A 15,604-nucleotide genomic window follows, 5' to 3' on the forward strand; every position below is an offset into this window, starting at 1 on the left:
CCACCTGTTGTGTGGGTCCAGGCCACTCACCCCTTTGTCACCCTGCCCACCTCATCAGCTCCCCTGGCTGTGCTCTCCAGTTCACAGTAGTGGCTAGTCTCCTAACTGGGACCTACCTTGGGCCAACTGCACCGTTCTCCCCGTTTGCTTGACACTGGCAGCGTGCCTCATTAGAGGCTCGCTGGGATGTGTTCTCAGCATGTGGGGAAGGGCTCTTCATCTTCCCCGTGGGCTTTGGGACTGAGTCTCTCAAAGGCCAGCAGACCCCCTTCTCCAGAAGTTTCCTCTGCTTTGTTTTACACATGTCTCCCCTGGGCGCTCTGTCTGACAGGTAAGATAGCTACATGCCCGCACACTCTAGGCACTGTCTGTAGTCCGAGAAGAATCTTAACCTCAGACTGCCCTGCCCCCCCTTGCTCAGAGCCTGTTTCTGCAGAAAGTACACAGCAGTTCACATGTGTGTGCCAAGATGCAGCAAGCAGGGACTCATGCAGACTTCCAATGTGGTGCTGACAGAGGAGAGGGCTTATAACTTGGTTTCTGGGAAGGAACCAAGATAGGGGTGGAGAGGAAGAAGCATGGATGGGTGAGAAGGAGCAGGGAACAGTGAGGAGAGGGAAGAGGGAGAATTCTGTGATGTGAAAGAAGAGGAAGATTCGCAAGAAAAGAAGCAGAGCCCCTGGAATGTGGCAGAAATGTCATATTAAGCAGTTCCACATCTGGGTCAGCCCTGGACTGGTCTCCCAGAGTCGACCAGGGACACAATTGGGTAGGCTGGGTGGGCGCTCACATCTCAGGGGCCATGTCTCAGCTGCTCCCCAACCCATAACTGTATTAACTCTTTCAGTGCCTCAGTGACCCAAGGAAAGGAAGAACAGGAACCCCCAGAGGAGTCAGCTGAGCTTGTTCATAAAAAGTCAAACGAGTCCTTCCCTGGAACCCTAAGAAGCCAGAAGGATCGAGACAATCCCAGCCCCATTCCACGCCTTAGCCAGTGATTCTCAAACTTGTTCCAAAGCAGGTTCCCAGCTACTGTTTTTAAACAAACTCTCCGGGTCCTGCTAAGTAATCCTAGAACTTTGAGAAACACTACTTTCCTCTTTCAGTCAGCAAACTGTACATTGTTAATAAAATAGAGATATGTTTATTTTTTAAATTTTCTGTCTCATTGCTAAAACCCACACCTCCCCAACTCATTTTTGGAACCAGGTCCATGACTTGGACACCAGTCACAGAGGATCCCCCAAATGTTGAGCTTGCCCTCTGGGAGTTGACCAGCCAAGACAGCCATGATTAGTGCCTGGCACACGGCAGGGCTCAGTAAGTCTTCATTCAGTCAGGGACATGGACAAATATGTAACTGATAATGAGTGTCAACACTTAGAACAAAAGAAGATAGTACAAGTCTGAGCCAGGGGTGACCAGGCTGGGGTGGGCGGTGGCAAAGACGAGTGCCCTTCTGAGGAGGGAGGACACAGATGGAACAAATGGAGACACGAGTTTCCAATTCTACATGGTGTGGGCTTAGGAGGCCATGCCTGTCTATTGTCTTAATTCAGGTGAGACATGGCTTTGGTTGGTTCACACAGCTCACAAGCAGCGTCCCACCCTCACTCTCCCTTGCACTCAGCTGTCTGCCAGTCTCCCTTCGGCCTCTGCCCTCCCCTTCCGCCTTGTCTCACCCGGCAGGGCCAGGCCTAGGGAGCAGGCACAACAAAACATTAGCTAGGAAATCACCCTGTCCTCAGAGGACCCACAATCCAGTGATTCTGTTTCTGAGGAATGGTAGCCATGCTTGCTCCTGGCTTAAGGTTGAAACTTTGGAAGGAAGAGAAGAATATGGGATGCAAACAGATGGGCGCTTGACCTGATCTCTGGGCCAGAGCAGGATTTGATCTCGGAGCCACAGCTCAATGTATCCCAAGGAAGCCTGCTGGAGGGAGGATGGTGAGAGGCATTCTTGATGCAAGTCACACATACTGGACTGCTGGGGCAAGAATGGGCCATTTCTAGCCTTTTGGGTCTATTCTTTTCAGGAGGCCTCACCCATGGTAGCCCTCATGCTAAATATACTTCTTTATAAATAATTTGAAAAGATTTTTATAATTTCATTTTGGATATTAACTGACTATGAGTAAGTTGTGGTTTTTTTAAATGTGCAGTGGGCTGTGACTTCTCAGCAATCATCACCCATAGAGATGAAATCTAACAAGTTTTGTAAATATGAGAACATTTTGAATATTAAACTTGACAGAATAATGAAACTGACAATATTATGGGTTTTTTTTGTTGTTCAGTCACTCAGTCATGTCCGACTCTTTGTACCCCATGGACTGCAGCACACCAGACTTCCCTGTCCTTCACCATCTCCCGGAGCTTGCTCAAACTCATGTCCAGAGTCAGTGATGCCATCCAACCATCTCATTCTCTGTCTCCCCCTTCTCCTCCTGCCTTCAATCTTTCCCAGCATCAGGGTCTTTTCCAATGAGTCAGCTCTTCACATCAGGTAGCCAAAGTATTGGAGTTTCAGCCTCAGCATCAGTCCTTCTAATGAATATTCAGGGTTGATTTCATTTAGGATTGACTGGTTTGATCTCCTTGCAGTCCAAGGGACTCTCAAGAGTCTTCTCCAACACCACAGTTCAAAAGCATCAGTTCTTTGGCATTCAGCCTTCTTTAAGGTACAACTCTCACATCCATACATGACTACTGGAAAAACCACAGCTTTGACTAGATGGACCTTTGTTGGCAAAATAATGTGTCTGCTTTTTAATATACTGTCTAGGTTTGTCATAGCTTTTCTTCCAAGGAGCAAGCATCTTTTAATTTCATGGCTGCAGTCACCATCTGCAGTGATTTTGGAGCCCAAGAAAATAAAGTCCATCACTGTTTCCATTGTTCCCGCATCTATTTGCCATGTAGTGATGGGACTAGATGCCATGATCTTTGTTTTTTGAATCTTGAGTTTTAAGCCAGCTTTTTCACTTTCTTTTCACTTTCATCAAGAGGCTCTGTAGTTCCTCTTTGTTTTCTGCCATAAGGGTGGTGTCATATGAATATCTGAGATTATTGATATTTCTCCCTGCAATCTTGATTCCAGCTTGTGCTTCATCCAGCCTAGCATTTTGAATGATGTACTCTGCATATAAGTTATATAAGCAGGGTGACAATATACAGCCTTGACATACTCCTTTCCCAATTTGGAACCAGTCCATTGTTCCATGTGCGTTCTAACTGTTGCTTCTTGACCTGCATACAGGTTTCTCAGGAGGCAGATCAGGTGGTCTGGTATTCCCATCTCTTTAAGAATTTTCCTCAGTTTGTTGTAGCCCACACAGTCAAAGGTTTTAGCATAGTCAATAAAGCAGAAGTAGATGTTTTTCCAGAACTCTCTGGCTTTTTCGATGATCCAGTGGATGTTGGCAATTTGATCTCTGGTTTCTCTGCCTTTTCTAAATCCAGCTTGAACATCTGGAAGTTCTCAGTTCACGTACTGTTAAAGCCTGGCCTGGAGAATTTTGAGCATCATATAAACATTTAATTACATATTTTTATATTTTGGTGCCAATGACTTTACTCCCTCGACATGTGGGTTCTTAGTTCCCGACCAGGGATCGAACCTGTGCTCCTTGCAATGGAAGCACCAGAGTCCTAACCACTGGATCACCAGGGAAGTCCCACCAATGACATTTTTAAAGGTTTCACATGTTTTCATAGGCCTTTGGCACTGTGCTAAGGTGCCCAGCAGCCAAACCCACTCTGGTGATGGAGGACTTTGACTTTTTGGATGTCTTCTCTCAAGCTCTCCAGCAAGCAAGCAGAGTGTCTGATAGAAGTTGTGAAGCCAAGAGAACTGCAACCAAGGAGATATATAGATATAGTATATGATGTTTTTCTGGTATGAGGTTCTTTAATATTATACAAAAGCCTCATTTTTTTCAGAGCAAAGTTGATGTATTCGATCAAAGAAGATATTGCCTTAACCCTCAAAAAAACAAAAACAGGGAAGTCAAAATATGAGAAGCAATACTGCTTGGCGTATTTCTTGAAGCCAGATTTGGGAGTTGGCCATAGCTCTGCCTGCATGGCCCATAGTCTCAGGGGTCTCCAGGATGAGGATTTCCACTAAGGTGGAGGGTGACATGAGAGAAGGGTCTACTTTAGCCATAACTGTGGCCTTCAAGGAGGTGTTGATGAAGTGAAAGGGACGAAAACTGTTTGTAAACAATCAAGACAAAAAGCCAAGAAGGGGAAAGCCAGGTGGGATTTGGTGTGTCCCATGTGATGGGGAGGCTAACTTAGAAAAAGTCAGATAAAGTATGAGTATGATTCTGTTGTTGGAGGAGTCATCTTCTCCAAAAAATATATGAGCATGGCTAAGACTGATCTAGTCTAGTAGAAAAGGTGGACAACATGCATGAACAGATGGTAAATCTGAGCAGAGATAGGAAAAAAAAAAATGGAAATGCTAAAAGTGAAAACTGTAATATCAGAGGTGAAGAATTCCTTTGGCCAGTTAATCAAGTTGGACAAAAGCAGAGGAAAAAAAATCTGTTAGCTTGAAGCCAGGTCAGGAGAAATTTAAACAGTAACTCTATGCTAAGGAACAATTGAGCAAACCCAAAGCTAAGCACCAAGATATGTAGGACAATGACAAATGCTCTGACACACATGATTGAAGTCCCAGAAAAAGGGAGACAGAATGGGGCAGAAGAAATATTTGAAGAGAGAACCACTGAGAATTTCCCAAATTAATGAAAGAAAACCAACCACAGATACAAGAATGTCAGAGAACCCCAAACAGGATAAAGAAAAATACACCTAAGTATAGCATGGTCTAATTGCTGAAACCAAAGATAAGCAAACATTTTGAAAGCAGCCAGAAATAAAAACAAATTATATAGAAAAGTAAGAAAGAAGTCTTCTCATCAGAGACTTTGCCAGTCAGATGGTCCCTGAGGTCCAGCTGTATCCCTTATAAGTCCACAAGATAACCCAGTGTATTCCAGGACATTCCCTGTCTAGGGGCTGATATTAGCCTAGGTGGGTTTTCAGTTACCTGCCAAAACAGTGATGGGCTGGAACTAGCAGTGTCTCAGGTGAGCAGCGTCCTCCAGGGCATGGGCCCCACTTCCCCACAGTGCCCAGCTCCCTCCTCTCTTTATACACACCTGGCCCTGAGCTGGCTGGTGGCCCTTAAAGACTTAAAGACTCCTTATTGGCTGTGAGTTGGGAGGAGGCAGAGAAGATCGATACACTAGTCAGCTGGCCTGAATGCCCCTCAAAGAAGGCCCTGGGATCTGACTATTGTGTCAAATTCTTTCCACAAAGGTGACCCAACCTGGAACAACCAAAGCCAAAGGCCAGCTGGTATACCCGTCAGGGCTCTGCTGAGGGGATGGTCATTGCTATTGGCAGTAATGTCTGTGGGGGCAGGAGCAGCTGCCAGTATTTCAGGGTTGCCATGGGGGCCAAGAAGATTCAGGTTTCTTCTCCCACACCTCCCATTCTAAGAGTCCCTGTGTAGACCTCTGTTGTCTCATGTTCCAGAGGAGAGTTCCTTTACTACGGGAGCCACAAGGAGGCAGCAGAGTGCTTGTTTAAGGGCCTCGGCTGTCCTGGATCGGGAGAGGGCCGGACTGTATGGGAACTGCTGAAGGACGGACACAGCCAAAGCTGGGTGGAGTTCATCTGAGAAGGTGCTTGGCTGAGTGAGGAGAGCAAATATGATCAATATAGGGAAAGAGACAACGGATTCCAGACCCATCCTTTGGACATCTGGATCCATTCCTGGTGGCTTCAGCCTAGGGCACTTGACTCACTCACCCCCAGCAGGGTCCTCAGCTTTGTAGTTCAGAGATCTGTCCATGTAAATGATACTTCAGGCAACTATTTTTTAGGAACTCTGCCAGGAGGCCCTTCCTGAAGACTTCCTCAAATATGTATCACATCCTCATTCATTCAACAAGTATCTATTGGGTACCTAATAGGAGGCACTGTTGAAAGCACTGGGATGTAGTGCTGAAGAGAAGAGTTGGTTTTTTTAAAGTGATTTCCCAGAACTTACATTTTATTGGGCAAAAATAGACAAAAAATTAATAAAATACACAGTATGTCAGATGGTAAAAGATGCTATGGAGAAACACAAATTTCAGCAGAGGAGTAGGCCGGAAAGTGCCACTCGACCTCCTCAGGGCATTCCTGAGATTACCATTTAAAATAGGGCGTGTCAGGCCTCACTGAGTTGACATTTGCGGAAAGACTTGGAGATGAAGAAGCAAGCTGTGAGAAAGGGTGTGCAGGCAAAGGGAACAGCCTGAAGTGGGAGCATGCCTGGCATTCTAGAGGAATGGCCAGGTCTCCCGTGTGACTGGTGCCAGGTGAGTGAGTGGGTGGCGAGTAGTGTGGAAAGTGCTGGAGAGTGACTGGAGGACAGGTCACTTAAGGCCTTGTAGGCCACTTGAAGGACGCTTTTTTTTTCCACTCTGAAAGAATAGGAGCCATTTTTACTCTGAATAAAATGGGAACCACTGCAGAATTCCAAGCAGAGAAGTGATATAATTGGATCCACCCTTCCAGAGCATCACCCTGGCCACAGGGATGGGAACAGACTGCAGGTGGGGAGGGGGAAGCTTTCTATTCCCTTTCTATTCAGGAAAGTTTAGTAAATGAACTCAAATGCTACTCCCCCTACCAAGATGCCTCTCCTGATCCTCCGTAAAGTGCCCCCTTCTCCTGGAGTTTCTCTCCATCTTTGCTGATGCATCTCTTCCAGCGTTGGTCAGTTTTGTCTTTGTTCTAGAACTTTTTTTTTTTAGTATTTATTTATTTGGCTTAGTTGTGGCATGCATGATCTTTAGTTGCAGCATGTGGGATCTAGTTCCCTGGTTAGGAACCGAACCCGGGGCCCCCTACATTGGGAAGGCAGAGTCTTAGCCACTGGACCACCAGGGAAGCCCCTGTTCTGGGATTGTTGGTGAGCTGTCCTCAACCCCACTAGATCTTAAACTCTTTAAGAGCAGATGCCCAGTTGCTTTCGTAACTGTAGCTGCCCCCAGTACAGAATGCTGTGCACACAGTAGAAACCGAGTCAGATTTTTCCCTAAGGAATAAGTCATCCCACCCTTCCTTAATTGAGCTGCCTGCTCTTGCTGCTGAGGCCTCTTCCAGGCTGCATTTCTGCCTGGAGAGCTACATCTCTTTGTGTTAAATGCTTAACCACCATGACAGCCCTAATTCGGTCTGTTAACCATACTACATGACATAGCTTGTCAATGACCTACTAAGGCAGCCTGTCAGAGCTGGCAGGAAGCACATGCCAAACATTGTTTGCCAAAGCTTTGCCTCTGGAGGCTACTGAGAGCAAATTAAATGAGTAATTATTGAGTCCCTAAACCGATTCGATAGACATGAGTTTGAGTAAACTCCGGGAGTTGGTGATGGACAGGGAGGCCTGACGTGCTGCGATTCATGGGGTCACAAAGAGTCGGACACGACTGAGCGACTGAACTGAACTGAAACATTTATTAAGCACCCACTGTGATGTTATGCTCTGTACCAGGCTGTAAGGGTATAAAAGTCAATTAAACAAACTTCTAAGGAGATTACTGCAAAAATAGGATACAGACTATATGCAAAGCATCAGAGTAATAAAAATATATAGAACTAGGTCCTTGTCCTTTCAAGGACTTACCATCCACTCATCATTCATCCAGCAATTACTTAATTCTCTGTGCTAAGGCTGGATGTGTAATGAGGACACTGAGACACAATCTCTTTTCACACTCCACTGTGGAGACAAGAGTAGTAAATAGTGGGGATCTAGCTAGGTAACAAACACAAACACAGTACAGATGCAAAGTCAAATGGAGAACAAAAAAGGATGTTCACTGCAGTGAGTCTGGAAAGGCCCTCAGGGCTATGTGGGATTTCAATAGAAAGCTAAAGGATGTGTAGAACTAACACAGGTGGCAGGGGTGGAGGACTCCAGGGGAATACAAGGGATTAGAATATTATAAACATAGAGCATGTTTACAGACCAGAAAGTGGTTGATTTGGCTGTAGTTCAACAGTAACAAGCCAGATATTACAGGAGCAAAGCTGGGCTGAGATTGGGTTTGGATGAGCTTGAAGGCCAAGCTGATGATTTTCCTCAGCAGGCGATTTTCAAGGAAAGGAGTGATGTTACTAGACCTGTGCTATAGAGAGGCAGGTGTGGCAATGTGGAAAAGTTAGAGAATGGATGCAAGGAGACCAGTTAGAGGACCAGTAATGAAGTAAAGGCCCAGCTTTGCTTGCATTTATTTATTTGTACCCTTATTTGTTCACAGGCATCTCAAGTATGTGTAAAATCTTGTATTGACTGAAGGTAGGGGTGTAGCGCAGACAGGGAGAGAATAAAAATAAGACCCAGTTTATGTCCTTAAGGGTATTTTAACCAAGTGAGAGACATGGACCACTGAAATGCTACCAAAATCTTCCCTTGTTTCTGTCATGTGACACTTGGCTTCCCTCCTGTTCTCCACACTCCCCTGGCTCTTGTGGGAGTTCATGATCTTCTGCCTGTAGGCCAGGGGTTGCTCCAGTGCCCAGACTCCTCTCCTCATGCCTCAGGACATCCCAGGATGACTTCATCCTCCCTTATGGCTTCAAACATCAGCTCTATGTTGATGATTCCCAGATTTATCCCTAATTCCAGTCTCTCCTCTGAGTCCTAGAGCTGTATGCCCAAACACCCAACCGAGGATCTTAACTGGTTGCCCACTGGCACCTCCAACGCAATTCATCTGAATACGTGCTAAGTCACTTCAGTCGTGTCCAACTCTCTGCGACCCCATGGACTGTACGTAGCCTGCCAGGCTCTCTGTCCATGGGATTCTCCAGGCAAGAATACTAGAGTGGATTGCCATGCCCTCCTCCAGGGGATCTTCCCGACTCAGGGATTGAACCCGAGTCTCTTACGTCTCCTGTGTTATCAGGCGAGTTTTCTTGACAGCTAGTGCCCACTGGAAGCCCGTATGCAAGTATATTGGGTCAGAAATTATATTCATTTGTAATTTTGGCAAGTACTGACAACTTACAGTTCTACTAGTAACACATAAGAGGGCCTCTTTCTCCATAACCAGGCCAAGGGCATATTGCCAAACATTTGAATTTTTGCCTATCTACAGGTGAAAAATGATATTGAAATGTAGTTTCAATTTTCTTGTGTGAAGTTGAGCATCTTTTCATATGTCTAAGAGCCATTTATCTTTCCTTTTATGTTAACCATCCTATTTTGTTCTTGTATTTTTGTTCTTTCTCATATTGATTTGAAAGGATTTTGTATATATTAAGCAAATTAGTTCTTTTGTCTATGATATGAGCTGCAAACATTTCCCTCAGTTTGCTATTTGTCTTAGTTTATGGTGTTTTTTGCTCTGCAGAAATTATAGATTTTTATGTTGACAGAATTGTCTTTTTTGTGTGCTTTGGGAAATTTTGTGCTATTCTATTTTCTCTGCTGTGACATATAAATTTATAATTTTACTATTTTACATTTATTTAAACACAATTGATTCATATAGATTTATTTTAGTGTGAGGAATAGAGATACCACTTTTTTTTTTTTCAGGTGGCTACACAATTGTCTCAATACCACTTACCATATAATCCATCTTTTCCTTACTGATAGGCAATGCCCCCTTTATTACATGCTAACATTTTAAATGTCTTGCATCTGTTTCTGGACTCTGTTCTCTTGATCAAATTACCTATGCTTATGCTAGTGTCCTCTGGATTTTACTATTTTAGTTTTTATTGGTTTAATATCCAATAGAGCTATTCCTCTTTCATTAACTTTCTTTTTCAGAATGCTGTTACTTTTTATGCAAAAATTTCCATATGAATTTTATATTCAGATTATGTAGTCTGTTGGTATTTTTATTAGATTGTGTTAAATTTATTTATTAACTTATGGAGAGCTGACATCTTTATGATAGTGAGTCTTTCTACCAAAAATAGAGTATGCCTTTCCATTTATTCTTATCTCTTTTTTGTGTTGTTTGATAGTAATTTCAGTTTGGGGCACCTAGATCTAGCACACTGTTAAGATTACTCTAGGTTACATTGCTTTTTCCTTGCTATTGTAAGTGATACATTTTATTCCCATATATTTTCTATCTGGCTGTTGTTCATTGACTTTTTGTATATAATTTGTACCCACTTTGCTAAAATGTCTTATTTGTATTAGTTTTTCAGTTGATATCCTCCAATTTTCCAGTTGGGCTATTAAATCATAAATTAATAATGGTAATTTCACCTCTTCCCTAGTTTTTATATCTCATTGCTTTCTCTTCTGAAATTAAGCAGGCTAGTATTTCCAAGGCAGTGTTAAATAAAAATAGCCACAGGGGCTATCCTCATGGAATACCTAACTTTAATGGGAATAATTTAGGTTTCCTCATTAAGTGTGATTCTAGTTTTCAGACCAAGATGAAACAACAAGTCAGATGTTTCATAAAGTTTGCCTATGATTCTCTACCTTGGGGATTGATATTTCATTGAAATTCAGCCTGTGTATGAGACTTTCCTTTGCAGATGGTTTCTTCTCCCTTAGAGAAAGTGAAAAAAAAAAAAAAGTATACAGATATCAAGTAGAGTATATGTTGACTTAAAACGTATTATGACAGGCTTCCCTGGTGGCTCAGTGATAAAGAATTCGCCTGACAACGCAGGAAACACAGGTTCAGGTTCGATCCCTAATCTGGGAAGATCCTACATGCCACAGAACAACTAAGACCATGCCACAACTACTGAGCCTGTGCTCTAGAGCCCAGGAAACAAACCACTGGGCCGTTGGCCACAGCTACTGAAGCCCACATGCTGTAGAGCCCGTGCTCCACAAGAAAAGCTACCACAATGAGAAGCCTGCACACGCAACTAGAGTAGTCCCTATTCGCTGCAACTAGAGAAAAATAAGAGTAACAAAAAGACCCAGTGCAGCCAAAAATAAATAAATAAATAAAAATTAATTTTAAAAAAAATGCATTATGAGTCCAAAGTCATCTTTGCACTGGTCAAAGCTTTATTAAACCTGACTTCCTAAGAAGGTATATTTGAGCCAAGAGCAGTGCAATCCTGTGTCCTCTGAGTGCCCATAAAGTAGCAGTCTCAGGTGAAAGAAAAACTGGTTCTGCTCTAATGGAGGGGAATATTATCAGACACTGGGTCCAAGACTGACCACCTGACAGGAGACACTAGGACCCAAGCCCTAAGATCAGTACCAACAGCTAACATTTTATAAGCATTTGCTATATATGACCTACTTGTTTAGGCAGAGTGATTTATTCCTCAGAACCATCCTACGAAGTGGATACTATTATTTCCCAATATGATGAAACTGAGGCAAAGAAATATAACTTCTCAAGATCACAAGCTGGTAGGTGAGATAACTAAGGATTAAAACCAGGCCAGAGCCTGGGAATTCCCTGGTGGTCCAATGGTTAAGGCTCTGAGCTTCCACTGCGGTGGGGCACAGGTTTGATCTCTGGTCAGGGAACTAAGATCCTGTATGCCAAGCGGCCAAAAAAATAAAATGAAATAAAATTGGACAGAGCTTCTTTTCTGTTTTAAAAGATTTATGTTTTTTTAAGATTAACAGAAAAGATTCTGTTTTTTTAAGATTTATTTTTTTTATTTCTTGGCTGTTGCTGCGCACAGGCTTTCTCTAGTTGCAGCGAGCAGGGGCTACTCTTCATTACAGTGCGCAGGCTTCTCATTGCAGCGGCTTCTCATGTTGTGAGCACAGGCTCTAGAGCACAGAGGCCTCAACTGTTGCACCCTGCAGGCTCTGGAGTGCAGGCTCAGTGGTTTTGGTACCCGGGCTTAGTTGCCCTACAGCATGTGGGATCTTCCCAGACCAAGGATCGAACCCGCATTGTAAGATGAATGCTTAACCAGTGGACCACCAGGGAAGCCCAGAACCTGTATCTTAACCACCATGTCCTAATCCCTCAGACGAAGGGACCTGGGGACCTGAGCAAAGATTCAGGAGAAACCATGATCATTGCTTCCATGGCCGGGCCACATCTCTCCTGGGGAGGGTGCTGTACTGTGAACGATTACCCTAGAGCCAGGGACAGCTAACTGGAGGTTGGATGACGGGTGCTACTGCTAACTTTTCTTTTCATGCACACTCTTCTTTTTGTTCCTTTACTGGCTCCTTCTCTTGTCCAGTCGCTCAGTTGTGTTCGACTCTTTTTGACCCAGTGAACTACAGCATGCCAGGCTTCCCTGTCCTTCACTATCTCGTGGAGTTTGCTCAAATTCACATCCATTCAGTGGGTGATACTATCAAACCATCTCAACTTCTGCCACCCTCTTCTCCTTTTGCCTTTAATCTTTCCCAGAATCAGGGTCTATTCCAGTGAGTCAGTTCTTTGCATCAAGTGGCCAAAGTATTGGAGCTTCAGCCTCAGTATCAGTCCTTCCAATGAATATTCAGGGTTGATTTCCTTTAGAATTGACTGGTTTGATCTCCTTGCTGTCCATGAGACACTCAAGAGTCTTCTCCAGCACCACAATTTGAAAGCATCAATTCTTCGGTGCTCAGCCTTCTTCATGGTGCAACTCTCACATGTGTACATTACTACTGGAAGAACCATAGCTCTGTCTATATAGACCCTTGCTAGCAAAGTGAGATCTCTGCTTTTTAATATGCTGTCTAGGTTTGTCATAGCTTTCCTTCCAAGGGGCAAGCATCTTTTAAAATCATGGCTGCAGTCACCATCCACAGTGATACTGGAGCCCATGAAAATAAAATTTGTCACTGCTTCCACTTTTTCCCCTTCTAGTTGCCATAAAGTGATGGGACCAGATGCCATGATCTTATTAGATTTTTGAATATTGAGTTTTAAGACAGCTTTTTCACTCTCCTCTTTGACCCTTATCAAAGGGCTCTTTAGTTACTCTTCACTTTCTGCCATTAGAGTGGTATCATCTGCATATCTGAGGCCCCTTCATGGATTACAGCCTTGTCATAGCGAAGGGACTTGTATAACTCAATGAAGCTATGAGATATGCTTTGCAGGACTACCCAAGACAGACAAGTCATAGTGAAGAGTTCTGACAAAACGTGTTCCACCAGAGAAGGAAATGGCAACCCACTCCAGTATTCTTGCCAGAAGAACCAGAGAAACAGTATGAAAAGGCAAAAAGATATGACACTGGAAGATGAGCACCCACCCCCACCCAGGTCGAACAGTGTCCAATATGCTACTGGGGAAGAGCAAAGGCAGTTACTAGCAGCTCCAGGAAGAATGAAGCAGATGGGCCAAAGCAGAAACGATGTTCAGTTGCCTATGTGTCTGGTGGTGAACGTAGACCAAAGCTGTAAAGAACACTGTTGCACAGGAACCTGGAATGTTAGTTCCAAGAATCAAGTAAACTGGACATGGTCAAGCAGGAGATGGCAAGATTGAACATGGACATCTTAGTAATCGTGAAGTTTAAAATGGATGGGAATGGGTTCCTCTACCTTACCTTAAATGTTGGAATCCCCAACACTTAAGATTATGGCTAGACCATAAGCTTTTATTCCAAGGATGATGGAGAATTTTGAGCAGAGGCTTGACATGCATGGATTTCTATTTTGACGGGAATACTCTAGCTGCTATAAAGAAACTGGAGGAGAGGTGGTAAAGATGAAAGCTGGGAGACTAGTTAGGGAACTCTTGCAATAGTCCAAGTGGGAGACGATGAATCCAGGGGATTTGGATCAGGAAATAGTGGAGAAGCTGGTGAGATACGACCAGATTCTGGATATATTCTAAAGACAGGATGGGAGGGGTTGTCTAGTATCCATCCAGTTACTCAGGCCAAAAATCTAGATCTCATCCTTGATTTTTCCTTTTCCCTCATATCCCAAATCCAATCCACCAGCAAGTCCCTGTGGTTTTACCTCCAAAATACACATCAAAGTTACTATGTCTGTCCATTTTCACTGCCCCCACAACCCAGCTAAACCACCTGAGTTTACCTCTTATTTGGATTGATACAGTAGCCTCTTCTCTGTTCTCTCTGCTTCCTCTTACTTCCCTACAATCCGTTCTCCACAAGCAGGCAAATGGATCATTTATAAAAGTAAATCATATCACCGAATGGATGTTTTTGCATCTTTTAAGGACTTTCTAATGCAATAAAAATAAAGGCCAAGGGGACTCCTTAGTGGTCCAGTGGTTAAGACTCCATGCTGCCACTGCAGGGGGCACAGGTTTGATCCCTGGTCAGGGAACTAAGATCCTCCGTGCCATGTGATACAGCCAAAAGTAAATAAATATAGTTAATATAGTTTTTTTTTTTTTTAAAAAAAGAATAAAGGCCAAAATTCATAGCATGAAACACAAGGCCTAAAATGATCTGCCCTGATGACCTTTCTGTTCTCATCCCCTCCTTCTCTCTTTTTCTTGATCATCCTGCTCCAGCCACACTAATCCCCGTCCTGTTCCTCAGTCTCTCCAAATTCTTTTCTGCTTTGGAGCTATACTGTCCCCGCTGACTAGGCCATCTTACCCCAGCTCTTTGCCCAACTGATCCCTTATCAAATGTCAAATCTCAATTCAACCCTCATCTCCTTAGAGACCTCTGTGATAACTCTCACCTAGTATAGCTACTATGCTATATTTAGCACAGTCCATCACATCTTGTATCAGAAAATACAGTCTTTCAGGGGAAATACAGTAGGTTAATGCTTATTAAGCAAGATCACAAATGAACAGGGGACTCTTGTCCCCTGAGAATGTATGAAGGCTATCATACACTCTCAGGGCCGGAAGGGCCAGCCTCCCATCTAACACTTAAATCACCTGGCAATGTCCAGGTGAGGAATACTTGACACCTCCACTGAGGGGTCCAACCTAGCTGCTAGACAGCTTTGGAATTGTATCTTTCTTATTCTGAGCTGCAGTATGTTTCTTTAGAGCTTTTACACTTGTATGTCCCTCCAAGGAAGCATAAAACAAATAGAAACTCTTTTAGAGGACAGTCTTTCTGGTTTCTCAAGGCAGCTCTCACACCCTCAAACGCCCAACTTATCCTGTAGGCTTGTCCTCCCATCTTCAGGGCTTCCCCTCTGAAAGTGCTTCCGCGGGTCGTCTTACCTCCCAGGACCCACAGCTCCCTCCAGCAATCCAGGCGTGGTGGGGCTGACTGGAAAGGCACTCCTTCTCCCAGGGCCTCTACTCTCTCTTTTTAGCCTCTGCTCTCTAGAGCCGCGGTTCACAACTCTCCATCCTTTCGTTAGACATCAACCTCCCGGCCCCTTCTATACGCCACATCTCTCCGGCTGGAGGGAGCTCCTCAACACCGTCTCCCCATATTGTGCCTAGCACAGGCCTGCCACAGAGCAGTTTCTCTAAAACCGCTGGTGGAATCAAACAATCTATAAGTGATCCTGGGTAACTATCAGAGTCCTAGATCTCTAGCAAGGCGGCAAGATTCGGAAGCCGAAATCAAGCAGCTGCGTGGCCCCACCCTCCGGTCCACCCCCTCCCAGGGTTGCCTCACCTAGCCGCTCAGGCTATCCTGCTCCAAGTCTTGCCTTTCCCTTTAATCACTTCCTCCAACT

This window comes from Dama dama, chromosome 3, assembly GCF_033118175.1.
Source record: "Dama dama isolate Ldn47 chromosome 3, ASM3311817v1, whole genome shotgun sequence".
Classification (NCBI taxonomy): Eukaryota; Metazoa; Chordata; class Mammalia; order Artiodactyla; family Cervidae; genus Dama; species Dama dama.